Source organism: Triturus cristatus, chromosome 1_2 (genome assembly GCF_964204655.1).
Source record: "Triturus cristatus chromosome 1_2, aTriCri1.1, whole genome shotgun sequence".
Lineage (NCBI taxonomy): Eukaryota > Metazoa > Chordata > Amphibia > Caudata > Salamandridae > Triturus > Triturus cristatus.
This window is the reverse complement of record NC_140580.1, coordinates 1,094,003,923-1,094,023,699: the sequence shown is the minus strand read 5'-3', so window position 1 is coordinate 1,094,023,699 and position 19,777 is coordinate 1,094,003,923. Positions and strand designations below refer to the sequence as shown.

General features: G+C 46.0%; 1 long non-coding RNA gene across 1 annotated transcript in view; it reads right to left on the bottom strand.

Annotated features, from left to right (window-relative positions):
• Positions 1-19,777, bottom strand: part of LOC146868738 (uncharacterized) — a 270,816-nt gene that overhangs the window by 186,627 nt on the left and 64,412 nt on the right. The window contains exon 2 of the long non-coding RNA XR_014966394.1: positions 6,945-7,071. This is a non-coding gene — a long non-coding RNA (uncharacterized LOC146868738). The remainder of the gene's footprint in view (positions 1-6,944; positions 7,072-19,777) is intronic.

Sequence of the window (19,777 nt, the reverse complement as noted above, 5' to 3'; positions counted from 1 at the left end):
ACTGGAATACTATATCCTCGTGAGCGGCTCACCGGTGCAGCCCCCTTTCCTATTTGTGTCTCATGCAGCTACCGTTTTCAGTGTAAAGGACACCAAGCTATTTAAACTGAAATGGCAGAAGTTGTACAATACATGACATGACATCTTGTCTCTTGTGTCCTAGAGTATGGACAAAAAGGTTTTTTCAGGGCACCCTCTGTTATTAACTGACAGAGAGCTAGAGGCTTGCTTACACCTAGGAAATAATACAGCTCGCACTAAGGTAGCATCCCTGGGATGTCAAAAGAAAGTGAATGATGGCACGCTTGAATTCATCTAAGCCACTGGTAATCACTCTGGGAGGCAATTCAGCGTATCAGACAGGGACTATCCATACACAAACCAATCTAGGGCCTACTCCAAAAGTGATGGTCCAGCCAGTACTTCTGGGTTACATCCCAACTGGACAGAAACGAAAGCCAAGCAACCCCTGACCGGTTTCACCCTTGTGTTGTGAGCCTCATTAGTGAAGATCCCATTGAATACTATGGGACCATGAGCATGGGGCCCACATCAGGGCTCACCCGAAGCATTAAGTGAGACTCACTTGCCACAAAAGTGATAGATGGCATGCTTGAATTCATCTCAGCCCCTGGTAACCACTCTGGGCAGATTGCTAATTAACCACCAAATCATTCATGTACAGAAATAATTTCTGGACACTGGACAGGCAATCAGAACCTGAAGAGGTTCAAACAGTTTAAAGGGCAGAACACAGGTTGTTGTTCTACCTTTTCTTCAGCCTCAATTAATGATGGCAACATGTGCCTTCCTTAGGATCCGTTCTGTCCTCCACCATTTTTAATAAGCCTGGGCAAAGCACTATGCTACGCTCGCGTAGTTTGCGAAGTTCGCGCTACTTCGCACTACGCGAATTGCACGTAGCACAGTGCAAACACGCGTAGCATAGTGTTGCGTAGTGCTGCGGTCATTTTTTGCTTGCTCGCGGTCCTCAACGTCAAGTTGGCGACCGCGAGCAAGCAAAATGACATCCCAGCGAGACTTTTTCCTTGTTCGCGATCAGCAACATCATGTTGGCGATCGCGAGCATGGAAAATAAACCTCCCGGCGAGATTCCCAACGCGATGAGGTCAGGTTTCTCATTGCGAGTGGTCGCGTATGCTCGCGACCGCTCGTGATGAGAAACTACCAGTTCGCGTTGAGAAAGCTGCCGCTCGAGTAAAAATCTACTCGAGCAGCAGAAAACTACAGCTCGCACTGTGCAAGATGCCGTTTTTAATGATTGCACAGTGCCGGTTGCTTGTCCGCACTGTGCAGTCATTGAAAACGACATCTTGCACAGTGCGAACAAGGTACTACGCAGTTCGCGAAGTGCTACGCGTAGCTCATGTAGTGCGAAGTGCACTTTGCGTAGCTACGCGAAGCGCTACTTCGCGAACTACGCCCAGGGTTAACTTTTAATATCCATGTGGGCCCTATCATTAAACTATTGAACATCTTATTCAAATTCTTTCCTGTTTTCATGGAAATCAAGACACATTTCCCAATGTATCTTCTAAAAAATGATATGGGTTGGGGAAAAATGTTTAGAAAGGAGTAGATCTTTGACTGTTTCGAGGGTGGGAATGGGGCACAGACGAGTTTGTGAAACATCCACAAACATTGACAACCTTTCTGGGGCCACAGAATGCCTGCTCCTAGTTGGAGATGTACCCATGCATAACCTTAGCGGCTGAAACTCAATCCAACTTTTAGCTGTCGCAGTGCATCACCCTCCAAATCCGAGCTCAACAGGGCCTCCAAAAAGAACTGTGGGGTGGATTGTGCCTGATTTTTACACTGAACATTGACCCACGCAGTACCAAACTTGCATCAATAAATCTATTCACATCTAAAAATAAAGTAAGAATCTTTTTCTCTCACTCACACACACACACAGTCGAGGCCAGGCAGTAAAGCGGCGCCTGCGCCAGCCAGACCAACTATATAGTCATTATAAGTTCTCACAATGTCTATTCACACCCACCAAGGGCTAGGGGTAGGCATTTACAGTATTTGAAATGTGTGGGCTTGTGGCTGGGTGGTCCGTGTGTGTCGATTTGTTTGGCCAGTGTGGAGTGGGTGTTAGAGGTCTGTAAGTGTAGGCGTCTGTGTGTGGAGCTGTGGATTTGCTTGGGGAGTGTATGCATGTATGTAGGCGTGCTTGTATCTATGCATATGTGTGTGTGTTGCTGGGTTTTTTTTGCGGGAGTTGGCAGGTGTCTGCTTGTTTTGGTATCTACGTGTTTCTGTGTAACATGTGCAATTCGTCAGCATCGCATTATAGCACGTCTGATGGAAAGGTAGTGCAGAAGGTTAATGTGCCTGCTGCAAAGAACATGTACCTGATGCAGATCACAAAATGCACATGATGTAAATAGGTCAGTCAGTCACTGCTTGTTTTGTCAGAGAGATCCTTTTGTTACTTGCAGTTTGTAAGTTAAAATCCTAACTTACAACAGTGAGCTATTAACTGTCATCTAAGAGCTGCATGTAAACTGCAAAAGTTGGAGCGTTATGTTTTTTTCCCCCAGTCTTTGTTTCATTACCCTAATGTTTCAAAAATAAATTGTTCTATTTTTATTTTTAGCACCTGCTAAAGCCTGCCAACCATTACCACATTTTTGGTAAATTTTTCGGCGAAGAACAAGAGGCCCCAACCTCCTTTGCCGCTATTTCACCCCGGCTACGACCCAGCAAACACCAGTGTTAAAGGTAAGGAAACTGATGCTATATTTTTTTACATTGGAGTTATGGCTATGTATGTGGTCAAAATACATGGTGGTTGGGGTGGGTGCACATTCTGAACATTGTACCCTCAGTGGATGGAATTTACTAATAGCCTTAGCCCTGTGCTTTGCGCAATAACGGTTGTTAACAGCACTATCTATCCCTTGCCTTGTTCAAGGCCCTCAAGCAGTGTCTGTTTCAGTGCCTTCAGCAACCACTATGGCACACAGAGGCAGCAGGCAGTAAGGCTGTATTTTTAGCTGTCATGTTGTGCAAAGGGGAGCTGTTGGAGATTTATTGCGATACTGCACAAGATATATGTATTTATACTGAAATTTGATATTATTGCACCGCACCTTATACGTTATACTTTGACTATTGACAGGATTCTTTAATATATATTGGTAAGGCCAGCATCAGCATCATGAATACAGTACAAGAGCTGATTAAAAGGTCATTCCAGGTACGGCCACTAGGAGAGAAACTACATTTAAAGCAATTAGGACCTCATCAGCCTGAGATAAAGCTACAGCAAACTTCCCAGGACAGAGGAAAAATGTCCACACGTACATTCTCAAACGCCTGGTACACAAAAGCTGATTGGCTTACAGGGTGCCCGTTAAGAAATTATCTGTTCTGCTTCCCCTGCTTGCTGTTTGGCGGTGAGTTTTCTTGGACAAATCAAGGAGTAACAGACTTGAAGCATTTGTCTGAAAAAATAAAGAAGCATGCACACACAAGAATGCATGTGGAAAACCTGACAAGAATTGGAATGTTGGGGGAAGACGCACCGATTGAGCAGCAGATAAACGATGCATACCGCAAAACAATACAGAAACACAATGAAGCAGTTGAAAGGAACAGACAGATTCTTTCCACAATAATTGATTGCATTCGTTTCTGTGGTGCTTTCGAACTGGCATTGCGAGGCCATGATGAATCAGAAAGTTCCTCAAAACCTGGGATATTCAGAGGCCTTGTGGATTTAATAGCAAGCATAGACAAGGAAATGGAAGCAGATTTAGCAAGTGCTACAGTCTTTAAGGGCACCTCTAAAACGATACAAAATGAACTCCTTGAGTGTATGCTCGAAATTATGAGAAGCCATATTGTGCAAGAGTTGCAAAACACGGACTTTGTGGCTATTCAGGCTGATGACACCACTGATGTGGCCACTAAAACACAGTCCGTATTAGTGTTTCGGTACATTGACAATGAAAGAGAAGTTGTGGAGAGGTTCTATGGTTTCACACATTTAAGAGACTCCAGTGCAGAAACCATTACTGCAGCTATACTGTGTCAACTGAGCTTAATTTTTCCAGAGCTGCCTCAAAAAAAAAACTTTTCGCACAAAGCTATGAAGGTGCGTTCATAATGAGTGGAAGCCTTAGTGGAGTTCAAAAAAGAATTTGAGATGTGTACCCTAATGCTCATTATGTGCACTGTTATGCCCACCAACTTAATCTTATTATGCAAAAGGCAGTATCAAAGATCTCCGAGACACACATTTTCTGTCAGGATGTAGGAGGCATGGCAGCATTCTTCTCACGTTCCCCCAAAAGAACAGAAGCACTTCATGAGATTGTGGACAAAAGCGTTCCAAGGGGATCCTCAACTCGTTGGAACTTTAACATCCGTACAGTCAACCTAATCTATGAACATAGGGAGGACCTTGAGAAATGTTTTACCACCATAGAAGACAATGATGAGTTTGATTACAAAAGTCAGACCGAAGCCCGTGGCTTTGCTAGAACACTACAAGACAGAGAGTTTTAGTTCTTACTGTTTTTATTTCATGATATAATGGTAGCTGTCGACCTGTTATACAATCAGTTACAAGCACGAGAGATGGATACTGTGAAAGTGCAAATATATACCACTATGTTTGTACAAAGCATAAGCAAAGTGATAGATGGGGTTGACAATTTAGACAGCAAACTGCCAGAGCATTCTACTTTTTCAAACCGCAGGAAAAACATCACCACTCTGGTCCGAATTGCAAAGGAGATATGTGACATTGTAATTGTGCAGGCACAAGAACGTTTTTTCACACACAAAACATTTGGTGAGTGCCACATTATTGCAAAGTGAACAGTTTGCAAAATATGATGAATCATTCCCTGAGCGTGCTCTGAATGAGGCTGTGGATGCGTATCCTATGCTCAAAAAAGAGGAGCTGAGAACTGAGTTGACTGCACTGTACGCAATGCCTGTGTACCGGAAGGCCAAAAGTGCCATGTCTTTGCTGGCTTTAATACATAAACTTAAGATGGAACAGTCACTTACAGAGACAGTGGCTTTACAAAACATTGTCATAACCACTCCGATGACAACAGCCGAGTCAGAACGATGTTTTTCAGCCTTAAAGAGGATTAAGACATTCCTGAGGAACACCATGCTTGAGGAAAGACTGAATGCTTTGGCAATGCTCTCTGTAGAGAGCAAGCTAGTTAAAAAAATCGCAGACTTTAACATTCAAGTTATTGAAAAGTTTGCTGCTTTTAAAGAGAGACGTGCTGATTTCATTTAGAAAAAGTAAACAATATGTTGAATGCTGCTACTTTGCGACCAGTTTAGTTGTTTGTTAAATAAAAAACATCTGTGAGTGAGGTACTCAGAAATGCATTGTATCTCGAAGTCTGTTATGAAGCTCTGTGGATATACTGAATAAGCAGCTACCTATATTATATGACATCTGTTTATTAATGTAATAACTGCACTTTCACAATTGCTTTATTAACCTTCCTGCTCCTCAAATTTTCTTGAAAATGCACCATTTTTCCTCTCTTTTTTCAAAATGTTCTCGTGGGGAGAACCCACCCGAACCTCCTTATGGTGGTTTGGGGTCGCTCGCGACGGTGCAGTATGACAATCATTTTACGTGCCACCACTTTCAAATGTCACCAGCCGCCCTGCGAATGGCCCCCTCCCCCCCGCCCCAGACACAGACACACAAACACACTCACACAAGTATTCTCCCAAGTTAATGGGGCACATTTATTTTCTGTCCATTGCTGCCAGGTTTTTTTGGATGGACTGAAAAAAATATACAATACATCATCTACAAATAGAGTGGGACGGACGGAAATCCTTACTCCAAAGAGCCAAGCCATCAATAGCTGATAAATGACAATTTCCGCAACTTATAATAGAGTGGTCGGACTGAGGATTTGACGAACAGTGTACCTGTCCCCCAGGAGTACCCAGTTTGTCATACCCTAAATCTGCCCTAGGAACGTAAAGGTTGATTCTCAGATGGTTTTGTGCATATAGAATTTTATGCATAGGATCAGGATTTGCATATTTTTACAGTTGCACTTACTTTTGCCACAATCCACCGGATGGACAGATTTTCTTTAGTCATAAGTGTGTGGGTGGGAATGATAAAATGAGTTTGACTTCGGGAGTGTAAAGCAAGCTTGCAATGACAACAAGAACAGGTATGTACGATCGATGCACAAAGATTTTTTGATAGCAGTTCTCACTTATGATAGATTTACTCTGGAATTTCCAGGTGTAAGTCACTTCATCTCATGGATAAAAAAAAGCTTGCAAATAGCTTCCATTTGTGTCCCATGGCATTTCACAAAATGTTCATATCGAAAGTGGGTTTATGGGGCGCAATAAGTGTGTGAAAGTTCCCCAAACACGCCCGTTCGTTCAGCGTACTCAGGGAAAACGGATTCCTCACATGGAAAAACTTTTTCATGACAAAAAAGTGAAAAATACGTACAATTACAACTCATCCCAAGCTCTGAGCAGAAGAAGCTTCTGCTCTGCATACAATCTGCAGCCGTACGATTGAGGTTATAAATCTTTCATGGTTTCCCGTACATAAGGGAAACCACAAAAGGCATACCATACCTGGTGCATTCTTCTTACTTTTGAAAATTAAAAAAAAAACATTCAGCTATCACCCCACAAGCAAGATCACCCTCCCTGTGTGTGAAGAGGCCTGGCTCCCTTCTTGATGTAGCCCTCATTCCTGAAGGGTTTCATTGTCTTGATGAATCGGTCTTTGCATTGAGTGAAACAAGAACAGATATAAACTAAACACAGTTTTCATTTAAGAGCACGACCATGGTTATTTTTGCACGTGTCAAGCGTCTCCCTTGAGAATGTGCCCTGGAAATGACACCCATCAAAGGCAGCCCTAAAGTCTGAAGTTATCCTACCATCTCTTGCGGTGGGGGTCAGCCCATCCTCTGTGGTGGTATCTGGAGCAGGGGCGCTGATGGTGCGCTGGAGACGCCTGGCTCTGCATGTGTCCACCTGTGGGTGCAGAGTGACCATAGGGTGAGTCTGCAAGGCAAGGACAATGAGAGAACAGGAAGTCAGGCAGCTTTCTTCACTCAGTTACAGGCATCAACTTTCTCTTCATTCAAGTCATGTGGATAAAAACTCAAGATGCCCTGACGAATGAGCCATCAGGATTCTTCGATCTGGTCTCAGAGCACTCATCAATAACTCAATGACTATTGTATTAATTAAATAGTTACGCAAGACAAGGCACACCATAATTACTGCAGCATTATATACTTTCTGAAGTCCCTTTTTTGCATTTCTATATGATTACATTGTCAGTGACCCAAATGTGGCATAATGATTTTATGCAAAGCCATCAAAGGAATACATAAACACAAAGCTCCAGGGCGTGGCCTGTGGGTGTGCAGTGGGGTCCTTTTCAACACGTGCACATCAGTGCTCGGTTAATGTCAGTTCACAAACCACAGGTTAGTGGTTCAACTGGGTATTCATTTTGAACAGAAGTCTCAGCACTCACTCCTGGGTGCATTACCTGATTTTTTCAAAAATTCAACTTGTATAATCCCAAATTGGTGAAGGCTGGGGGCAGATTTATAAATATTTCATGCAACGCAACACAGCTAGACAATTTGATGCACTGTATTGGGTAAAAGGGAGAGCAGAAATGATTCATATCTACTACGATATGAAATATTCCTGCTCCCTCCCTGCACGGGCGCACTGAGTGCTGCCTAGTGTCATTGCAGGCTCCCTTGCTGCATGCAGATTTTTTTTTGTGCAGAAGGGACACCTTTCTGTACACAAACATTCCTTAAGGGGAACTTTCTCTTTTTATGTGTGCTGCAGAATTCCGCTGATAAAAAAAGAGGAAATAACAAGGAGAAATAAAGATATTTCTTCTTGTTACGCCTTTATGGGGAAGGTATACCATTTGACACAATCCAAGGTTTAATAACCTTAGTAAATCTAGTATTGTGTCAAAATCCATGGGTGAATGCATGCGAATGCCCATGTTCCAATCATGTAACGCCTTCCTAATTCCGAGTACCACAAGGCAACGATTTGCGCTACCTTGTGCTACTCTGGATTCACTAAGCCACGTAGAGACATGCAAGATGGCTTTGCGTGGCTTAGAAAATCCCACTATAAGGCGTAACGCAAGGGCCATGCAGACCCCTTTGTAATCTGCGCCATAGTTTTCTGCATAAAGTAAATTTGACCAAGTTTAAAACTAATGAAAAGCAATAAAAAAATGCAGCCCCCATATCAACTCCCAGATCCAGAAGTAAAAGAAAGACAAAAAAAACAAAAACTTTCAACAATTTTTAAGTATAGAAATGGTAACTTTGTGTCCAAAAAATGAATGAGACAAATTAAAAAAGACAATCAAATAGTGAAAGTTGGGATTGCATTTGGCTGATTTCTATTGCCACTGTAACTCAACACTGACATTGTCAGGATATGCTCCACAGGACCCAGTAGCAGCAGAAAAAGGTCCACCTCCTGATACCACCAACACCCCATGGTAATTACAGTGTGTTCGAGTGATCAGGCGAGGGAAAGGATAGGTGAGGGACTGCAGGGGAATAGAACCTGTAACAAAAAGAAAACAGATATAATCAAAAATGCAAGAAATCCTACGCTCATTTGGTCTCACTAAATAACTCGGCTGTACCTGGGATGGAACAGGGCAGGCTATCGTCCTAAGGAGTATACCCAACGTCGGTAGATGAAAAGCATCTGAAACGAGACACTAAAGGTCATTACCACACTTTCCATAAGCCATCCAATCATTCGAACTTATACACACACATACGTACCCCCAGGTTCTCGGAGAGAAGACAGTACTAATCTAAAAGGGTACTAAACACCCCGGAAGTGTGCCATCTTCCAGGAAGAATGGGGGAGATAAGATCCACCAAGCAAAAGATCAAGTCAAATCCGCTCCCGCACAGAGATAACAAGATTCAGACCCCCCTCTAATTGTTCGTGAGGTGTTTTCCAGATCCAGCAGTTAAATACACATCCGTAAGTTTTCCAGGGGCCACGGGTAATGTTTGTACGCACTCACCAGCACACACGGAAGTATGCGGTTCCTTCACCGCAGTACTCCGCTGTGCATCCAATAGTTCCAAAGCACACACGGAAGTACGCGGTTCCTTCACCGCTGTACTCCGCTGTGCATCCTATGCATCTCACCAATAGTTCCAAAGCACACACGGAAGTACGCGGTTCCTTCACCGCTGTACTCCGCTGTGCTGCGATGACAAAAAAGGCTTCAGTCTCCACACACGGTAATACGCGGCAGCCGCTCGCAGTATTCCGCTATGGTAATTGCCCAAACAAAGAGGTATGCAGTTCCTAAAATTGACGCAAGTTGTGTTAGAATCACTAGAAGATATCAGGGTGACACTGTGAAAATAATGAGATAAGCAGGAGTGAAGGTCACTCCTTCTGGAAAAGAAGACCCTCACACACCCAACAAGCGGGTGTCTTGCTTCATCACCGGGTCTTTGCTCCTTATCGGGCCGGCGGTGCAATGCCCGATCAGGCACCCAAATGGGGACTTCCTATCGGAGATCTTTATTTCCAACGCCGATGAGTGAGGTGTGTGGGGGGAGTTAATTTTAATAGTTGGTGTAGGTGCATGTGAGGTGAGAGGTAAGTGAACTAAAACAGGGGTAGGTGATCCACTTCAAACAATTTTAATACACCTACACCAACTATTAAAATTAACTCCCCCCACACACCTCACTCATCGGCGTTGGAAATAAAGATCTCCGATAGGAAGGCCCCATTTGGGTGCCTGATCGGGCATTGCACTGCCGGCCCGATAAGGAGCAAAGACCCGGTGATGAAGCAAGACACCCGCTTGTTGGGTGTGTGAGGGTCTTCTTTTCCAGAAGGAGTGACCTTCACTCCTGCTTATCTCATTATTTTCACAGTGTCACCCTGGTATCTTCTAGTGATTCTAACACACCTTGCGTCAATTTTAGGAACTGCATACCTCTTTGTTTTCACTGATTGATGGCCATGTATGCTGGACCTGTATGAATAATAAGATAGATTATTATTTATAAGCCCCCCTTTTTCCCTCTATTTGTTTGAAATTGCCCAAACAAAACAGAAAACCCTGTGAATGGCCGCGGCCGCTCACGGAGCTACTCACGGGGTGGGATACGTTGACGCCGGAGTTCAGGAACCTAAACCAGTCCACTGAGGCGTCAGGACAGGGCTTCCGCTACCAACCAGCTCTACCCACCTCAAGGAGGAGCCAAGGCAACTTCAGAATTACGCGCGCAGGCCCGCGCATGCACAACGCTTTTATCCCCTCCCCTTCAAGCATCATGGGAGTTGTAGTCTTTACAGGGATTCGCGAAGTAGGCGCTGTTACCCCTGATCCCTTACAGAAATTGAAATGTTAATGGAGGGAAGAGAGAGAATAGAGCATGATGAAATATAAAAAGTAAAGAAGAAAAGCAGAATGAGGAAGATGGAAGAGCGAACAAAATAGAAGGATATCCAAAAAGAGAAGTTATTCTAGTAATAAAGCACAGAGAAGCAGGCATTAAAGGAGTAGGGTTGTGAAAGTGGGAAAAATTATATGGAAGTGTGCAACACATAACTGGAAAAACCAGACAAGTGAAGGTGGGTATGCAGTGTAGTAAGTAGGGAGAGTATGATGGGTAGTAACATGCCGAGTGATGCTGCGGTGGTCCTGAGTGAGGATGTGGTGCTGAGCCATGCTGAGGTGGTGGTGCTGCACTGGTCCTCCAGTGGTGCTTTGCTGGTGATCAGGTGATGCTGTGCTGATGCCTAGGTGGTGCTGCACTGATGCTGAAATGGTGCTGTGTTGGTTCGAAATTGCTGCTGAGATGGGGCTGCACTGTTGCTGAGGGGGGCTGCGCTGGTGGTGGTGCACTGATGCGGAGGTGAGGCTGCACTGTTGCTGAGGTGTGGCTGTGCTGGTGGAGGTACGCAAATGCAGAGAGGGGGCTGTGCTGATCCTGAGATTGTGCTGGACTGGTTTTGAGGTGGTTCTGCCCTGGTGTTGAGGTGATACTGCCCTGGTGCTGCGCTGGGGCTGCGATGGTGCTGCGCTGTTGCTGAGTTGGTGCTGCACTGGTGGTGGTGGTGCACTGATGAGGCGGTAGTGCTGTGATGACGCTGAGATGGTGCTATGCTGATGCTGAGGTGGTGCTGTGGTGGTGCTCAGGTGATGCTGAGTGATACTGAGGTGGTGCTGAGTGATGTTGAGGTGGTGCTGAGTGATAGTAAGGTGGTGCTGAGTCATGCTGAGGTGGCGCTGAGTCATGCTGAGGTTGTTGTGCTGTACTGGTGCTTAGATGGTGCTAAGATGGTGCTGTGCTGAGGCTGATATGGTGCTGCGCTAATGCTGAAGTGATGCTACATTGACGCCGAATTGCTGCTGAGGTGGGGTTGTGCTAGTGCTGAGGTAGGGCTGCACTGGTGCTGAGGTAGTGCTGCTCCGGTGGTGGTGCACTGATGTGGAGGTGTTGCTGTGCTGATGCTGAGATGGTATTGTGCTGCTGTTGAGGTGGTGCTGCGTTGGTGCTGAGGTGGTGCTGCACTGATGCTGCACTGGTTGTGCACTGATGAGGAGGTGGTCCTGTGCTGATGCTGAGATGGTGCTGTGCTGATGCATAGTTGGGGCTGTGGAGGTGCCTGGAGCATAGTAAAGTCATCCCAGCAGGCAGCCTAACGCTGTGAAAGTGATTCAGGGCTGAGCAGGTGCCTGGGCCTCTTGCTGCCTCACTCCATGCACAGGGAAAGGGAGGAGGTGTGTGAGGGGGGAGGGAAACACTGTGTTTGTCCTCAGAGGGTGGGGGAGGGCGCCTAACATGAAAGAGGAGGGGGCAAAGCAATAAAAAACAAGAACGGTTGAAATATCAAACAAGTAGATAAAGGGCGGTGCTCCTGAAATGGACTCAGGGCTGAGTGAAAATATGTTAAAGACTCTTAAAACTAAATAAAAATGGGGTGAGAAAGAGAACAGAAGAAAAGCGCAGCCGCCATACTTAAAGATAAGGCACCATGTGAGGCACAAGGAAGGAAAGTGAGGAGAAGAAGAGCAGCGTGAGGCACAAGGAAATAAATTAAGGAGAAGAACAGCATGAAGCACAAGGACAGACAGTGAGGAAAAGAGCAGCATGAGGCACAAGGATGGACAGTGATGAGAAGAGCAGCATGAGGCACAAGAAAGGAGAGTGAGGAGGAGAAGAGCAGTGTGAGGCACAAGGAAGGAGATTGAGGAGAAGGGCAGCGTGAGGCATAATGTTGGAAAGTGAGGAGAAGAGCAGGGTGATGCACAAGTACAGAGTGAGAATGAGAAGAGCAGCATGAGGCACAAGGGCAGAGAGTGAGGAGAAGAGCAGCGTGCGGCACAAGGAAGGAAAGTTAGGAGGAGAAGAGAAGCGTGAGGCTCAATGAAGGAGAGTGAGGAAAAGAGTAGCATGAGGCATAAGAACGGAGAGTGAGAAGAAGAGTAGCATGAGGGACAAGGAAGGAGAGTGAGGCAGAGAAGAGCTGCGTGAGTCACAAGGACAGAGAGTGAGGAGGAGAAGAACAGTGTGAGTCACAGTGAAGGAGAGTAAGGAGAAGAGCAGCATGAGGCACAAGGACGGAGAGTGAGGAGAAGAGCAGAGTGAGGCACAAGGAAGAAGAGTAAGTGAAAGAGCAGGCTGAGGCACAAGGTAAGAAAGTTAGGAGGAAAAGAGCAGCATGAGGCACAAGGAAGGAGAGTGAAGAGAAGAACAGCATGAGGAAAAGAGCTGCGTGAGGCATAACGACCGAGAGTGAGGATAAGAGCAGCATGAGGCACCAGTACAGAGTGAAGAGGAGAAGAGCTGTGTGAGGCACCATGGACGTAGCGTGATGAGAGGAGCAGCATGAGGCACAAGGAAGGAAAGTGAGAAAAGCAGCGTGATGCACAATGAAGTAAAGTGAGGAGGAGAAGAGCAGCCTGAACACAATGAAGGAGAGTGACAAGAAGAGCAGCATGAGGCACAAGGAAGGAGAGTGAGGAGAAGAGCAGCAGAAGCACAAGGAAGGAGAGGAAGGAGGAGAGGAGCAGTGGGATGCACAAGGCCAGAGCATGAAGAGAAGAGCAGCTTGAGGCACAAGGAAGGAGAGTGAGGAGGAGAAGAGCAGCGTGAGGCACAAGGACAGAGAGTGAGGAGAAGAGCAGCATGACGCACAAGGACAGAGAGTGAGGAGAAGAACATTGTGAGGCACAAGGAAGGAGAGTGAGGAGGAGTAGAGCAGTATGAGGCACAAAGACAGAGACAGAGGAGGAGAATAGCAGCATGAGGCACAAGGAAGGAGAGTGAGAAGAGCAGCACAAGGCACAAGGAAGGAGAAGAACAGTTTGAGGCACATGAAAGGAGAGTGTGGAGGAAAGCAGCATGAGGCACAAAGAAGGAGAGTGAGGAGAAGAGGAGCATGAGGCACAAGGACAGACAGTGAGGAGAAGAGCAGCAGGATCTACAAGGAAGGAGAGCAATGAGAGAAATGTGGCATTATGCACAAGAATGAGATCAGGAAGAGATTAGGAAGAGAGCAATATTAGCTCAAGAAAACACAGTGAACAGCTAAAGATGAACAGACCACATACTCGAGAACGGGATGAAAGGAGTAACCACACAAGCACGTTGTGGGGGGTGGTGGTAATTGTACTAGAAAAGAACGAGAACAGCTCACTAATCATGCAGCAGCACACTGGACGAGTGAGCAAGGAAAGAGGACAATGGCACACAAGAAAGAAGCTAGGCTGGGGCTAAAAGGAGATGCTAACTGAGGGAAAGAGCAATCAAAGAGTGAGAAGAAATTAGGAAAGAGTTGTGCGTGGGCAATTAAGAAAAATCACAAAGCTGGAGTAGAGCAGCCTGGCAACGGAAGAGGTACTGCACTAGGCATAGTTGAGTAGCAGAAGGGTGAAAGTAAAGATTGCACTATTTTCACTGGAGCGCAGTAAGAAGGAACAGGGTATGGTAATGGCGCAGCAGACTAGTGAGACTCCGAAGCTGTGCTACATTCCAAGATGAGCCCATCTCCATCAGGCTGCTGGAACGTGAGCTCATGAGATTTCGATTATACTTCCAGGCAGATCCCTGTGGCTCACAAGATCACGTAGCCAGCAATCTTTGGCCTGCTATATGCAATAATGAGCTCTCACCGTGGCCAAGTCATAGTAGTAGTTGTCCCCACAGGCATTCATAAGCAAAGCTGAAACCAGGCCCAGCTTCTTAGGTCACATGGATATTGGAGCATCACAAAAAAACACAAACACAACAGGCAAGATTTGGACTTTGACTAACATGGACCAGGTGTTTTCTGTTGTTTTCAGGGCCTGAAGTTGCTGATTAGCCCAGGCCGGCAGCTAATTGTTTTTCCTGCTGCTGCGCCCACCGAAACAGCCCCTCAACACTCCTAGTTTTTGCTGACTGTGATGCTGTCGACTGCAACAGCAGGTATGAGATGTTTTCACGGCTGGGTATTGGTTTCCCCTCTAGATTACCAACACCCAGCCCACCACACGTTTTGTGATGAAGAGTCATTATTGACTTGAAAGTCAGCTTGTTAAAGTGCCCCACTTGCCCTCCAGTCAAGAGACCCACACCTATGAGGGTAGGAGGCCCTGTTTGGTCTGGCAGATGTCATGGCTACACACGTAAAAGAACAGCCAGGCTCAGGCTCCCTGGACTCCTCTGTCAACCACCTTGTCAGAGCTGCTCCGCTCTCAGCAGCAGCTCAGAGAAACACAACCTACTGAGCAGCAGAGCAGTGTACTTACTTGGAGCACAGTAAAATCACCCCAGCAGGCAGCCGAGCACCGTAAAAGTGATCCGGGAGTGAGCAGTTGCCCGAGCCTCTTGCTGCCTCATTCGATGCACACAGAAAGGTAGGGGTTGGGGGAAGGGAAAGGTAGGGGTTGGGGGAAGGGAAACGCGGTGTTTGTGCTCAGATGGTGGGGGAAGGCTCCAAATGTGAATTAGAAGGCGGGAGCAATAAAAAACAAGGATGATTCAAAGATCAAACAAATTGATTAAGTGTGGCGCTCCTGAAAGAGGCGCAGTGCTGAGTGAAAGTATAGTAAAGTCTCTTCAAAATGAATAAAAATAGAGGTGAGTGAGCCAGGGCATGCAGAACAAAAGAAAGGTATGGCTGCCATACTAAAATAAAGTGTGGTGTGCCAAACTGGTCAGATGACAGCCAAAGTTGCAACCACAGCTAAATAAATAAAAAAGAGTGCAACAAAACTAAACATACAGCGAATAGTGAAAGGATACATGTAGCAGGGGCAGTCTCCAGAGCGGAAACAAAACAGATGTTGGAAGCTGGACTCCCAGTCCTGCACCACTTGCACCAAATGCGAGACCCGGGACTCCTCACTCAACGTTAGGCCAAGTAAGTACACCGTTTGAGATAGCCCTGCTCACCCCCTCAGTAGCTTGGCACGAGCAGCCAGGCCTATCTCAAAGGCATGAGTGTACAGTATGGGCAACCACTCACAGCAACCCACTGGTGACACCACAAATGGACTCCACACGAGTTTCATAAAACGAGTATAAACTTTATATAAACCCACACCACACGATACAAAAGCCAAGTATAATAAAGGGTAATATTCGTTCCAGCTGGCTGGTAGGTTCAAATCCCAACCACCACTTTCCAAATGCTATGCTGATCGTAATGCTAGAAACACACACGTTGCAATGGACAAACAATAGTGCACTGCGTAACAGTACAATTATGTGCTTGGCAAAAGAGAAATAATACAATGTGTAATGATACACCCCAGTACCATGCAGTGGGAGAAATAATGCAATGCGTACCGCTACAATCATGTACTGCGCAATGGAGAAATAATGCAAAGCGCTACAATCATGTACTGCGCAATGAAGGAATAATGCAATGCATCACACCCCAATCACGTACTTTGCAATGAAGAAATAATGCAATATGCACCGCTACAATCATGTACTTTGCAATGAAGAAATAGTGCAATGCAGGCCGCTACAATCCTGTACTTTGCAATGGAGAAAAAATGCAATGCGTAGCGCTACAATCTTGTACTTCGTGATGCAGAAATAATGTCAGGCATCATAAGACAGTCCGGCAGTTCGTTAGCAGCAATATTGGCAATGTGTATTAGGACAATCAGCCTCTTTGATAATAGTTGACCCCCACACGTATCAACGATGACATAAAGTACAGCTTCTCACTCTGGCCCCAGAACGGCCACTCCTTTGGTCAGTACGGGCCCCAATCTGAGCCGAAGCAATGGCTTGCTTCGCCAATAGGAATGAGAGGCCGAGAGAGTGTCCCTCCGAGCCTGCACCCCACCCAGGTGCTGAGCCCTGGCAAACACCAGTGAAAATCAAGCACTGCCACGCTGTTTTGCAGCAAGTATGGGCTGACGGTCTGTGATGAAGAACCCACGGCACGCTGTTGTCAGCATCTGCAGTGCCCTCCTGAAAAATGCTTAGGAAGTAAGACTAGTTCTTCTAGGTAAAAGCTGTCAATAGCTAGCTCTGTGTTCTCATTTTGCTAAAGCTATATTTTGGTGCATAATTAGCTGTGAAAATATTTTGCACTTATCTTGTCTGAAGTTCCATTGCAACATTAAAGATAAAAAACAAAGTGTTTATCTTGCGAAAGAGAAGGGATTACTGTGTTTGTGTGCTGGCAGGACCTCTTTTTCTTGACGGACACTTCCTATTAGTTAAAAAAGTGCTCACCTGGTTTACTGAGTGGTAGTCTTCCTAATGTTCCTCATCAAAGTCCTTACATTTCAGGTTTAAATCTCTCACACAGAGGCGGCTCCTCCATTGGAGCGGAAGAGAGTCACCCCACTAAAATTACCCCCAAAGCCTCATAGATGAAAAATAAAATGGTAATTCATTACCATTTTATTTTTCATTCCCTGTCCCAAACAGAGCATCAGGATGGGGCGGGGCCTGCTGAGTGAGAGCAACAGGAAGGAGGATGGGCTGTATGTGCACTGTTTAATGTGCAGATTGTCTAGCGACAGCCAACCACACATGCGCACTTTAAACATCTATAACCCAGGTGTCTTAAGACAGAAGGGTTAGAGCAAGTGCAGAGCCTCCCCAGCACTGTGGAGCGCTGAGTGAAGCTGCTCCGTCCAATCAGAGTGCTGCTCTCATGCTGCATGAGAGCAGCGGCAGGATTGGTCAAGGTAGTTTCATGGTGGGCAGGCTGCAGTTGAAGAAAGAAGAGATCTGATGCGGAGGACTCAGTAAGTGTTTCATTTTTCTTTTATATTTTATTTGTGCACCTGCCCCCTTCTTCCCATAGATGCCAACCTCCACTGTCTGACACAAGTATCCAGCAAGCAGTAGTTGTAAATCAAAAAAGCGAAACCACAAAATCACCATCTGAGCGCCACCTCCCAAGCGAGGGCCTGAGGAGAGTGTGACTGTGAGGAGGAGGAGCAGGACTCATTTACCCTCTTCCACTCTTCCTTTCATTGTCTTTATGTTTGAGGATGTAACATGACGAAAAGTGGGTGCTCAGCAAATATACATTCAGCTAAGACAAACAAACATGTCAGCTACGTTTTAGTGACGTATAGACCAGTACATCAGGGGCCGAATTTCAAACAGTGCCCGGGGATGCAATGCCATGAGTGCCTGTTTTCTGAACTCTCCACGCCTTTGGGTATTTTAGTATATTTTCAAAGGGACTACAGTCACTTGTGTAGGACTTTTTTTATTACAATTAGAGCCTTATCACATATAGCAACAGTGCTATCATGAGCAGATATTCCCTCACTTGCATGGGAGTGGGAACCCATGCAAATGAAAGAAAAAAATTCTCTTTGCGTACACTCTGAATTATGGACGTGTTATTTCATGTCATGTTATATTAATTTATATAGCACACGGCTACTCAGCAGAGTGTCCCGGCGGTAGGCATAGGGGGAATCGGACTGGTGATGGAGTTAGCTATTAAAGAGGTAGGTTTTGAGCTTCCTCTTGAACATATTGAGGCTGTGTGTCAGCCGAAGATCTGGTAGATTCTATTCCAGCTCTTAGATAGGAAAAGGATCTCCCACCCATTCTGAGGCGGCCAATGCGGGGCACCATTGCCAGGAACGCTGAAGACGAGTGGAGGGTACTAGCGGGGGTGTACGTACTGATTCTCTTCTTGAGATATGATGCCCCCATCCCATGCAAGGTCTTATGCATGGGGACAAAGGCAAAGAGAACCTCAGTGGTCACACTAACTGTATGCTACAAAGAGTTGGAAAAGGGGGACAAAGGGGACCCCATGTACTCCACCACTTTCAACTGCCTTGCAGCCATCTCTGCATCCGCCTGCAGATGCATCTCTGTACCCCTTTGATGTGTGGACCGAGTGTCGCCTGCACTGTGAAAAACAGAGCGACTGCTTCAAATAGCAGTTCTGCATTTCATTAATGCGCTACCCCTAATGCAGCCAGACACAATTTTGCAGCTTCTCTGGGGCAGCTAAATATTTGCAATAGAGTGCAATGTTCTTGTTTGCGCACAGATCCTCTGACCACAAGTCAGTGGAGTGATGGATCAGAAGATGTAAAAGCCCCACTGAGCACAACAGCTCCAAAGGAAGCCACAGAAGCAACCAGAAGATGATGCAAAGGAAAGGTGTTTATGGAACCCTAAGCAGCTGTTTTCACATATATGACATGGACACCCCTTTAAACTCAGCCCAGAAGGCAGAAATCCTCCTGGTTGAACATTCCCAGACAGCTATGATAAGAGAGCCCCCCAAAAGCTTAAGTTAAAGAAATAGGCAAACCAAACCAGCCATCTTTGGTAGAAAGTGAAGAATTACCACCCACAGGGAAAAAGGAAACAAAAGTTGCAGAATGCCTTAATTTGACCCAAAATACATTACTAATGATCGCCCTACATAAAGCTAACTGAATAACAGTTCAATAAAAAAGACCCTTCCCCCCCGAATCTTCCTGTTTTCACTTTTTCTTGCCAGACTTCACGATACCGCGCCAGCCGTGTGCCGTGCTGCGGCTGTTTCTTCATTGGCCGTGTGGATGTTGAACTTACGTGCTGGTCGGGCACTACGGTGCCGGCCCGATGCGATCCGCTGGTTTGCCATGATGCGCTGCTGCTGGGTATGCTGCAGGGGCGGTCCTCGTGGCGTGTTATGAGCGTGCCGGTGACAGTGTTTATGTGCATGCCCAGCACAAAGGACTAACAAGAGTTGTATCTGAGTAGAAACAATTAGTCACACAACCTATAGTTTCAGCTTTTGTATACAGACAATGTTTTCTCCATCTTTACTGGCAGAAACAGAACAGGTTCTTGCACAACGTCGCGCAACAGTGAGAGCTTCCCTCCCACTCACAAGTTCAGGATGGGCAGCAGCAGGTTACACTTCCTTCACACATATAGAAGGGACATTACTGAAGGCAGCAGAGCTTCCCTCACAATCAGAACAGGTACAGAAAAAGTTACCCTCACACTTAGAACAGGTACGGCATGGGCAGCAGCAGCGCAAGTTTCCCTCACACTTAGAGCAGGTACAGCATGGGCAGCAGCAGCGCACGTTTCACACACACTTAGAACAGGTACAGCATGGGCAGCAGCAGTGCAAGTGTCACACACACTTAGAACAGGTACAGCATGGGCAGCAGCAGCGCGAGTGTCACACACACTTAGAACGGGTACAGTATGGGAAGCAGCAGCGCAAGTTT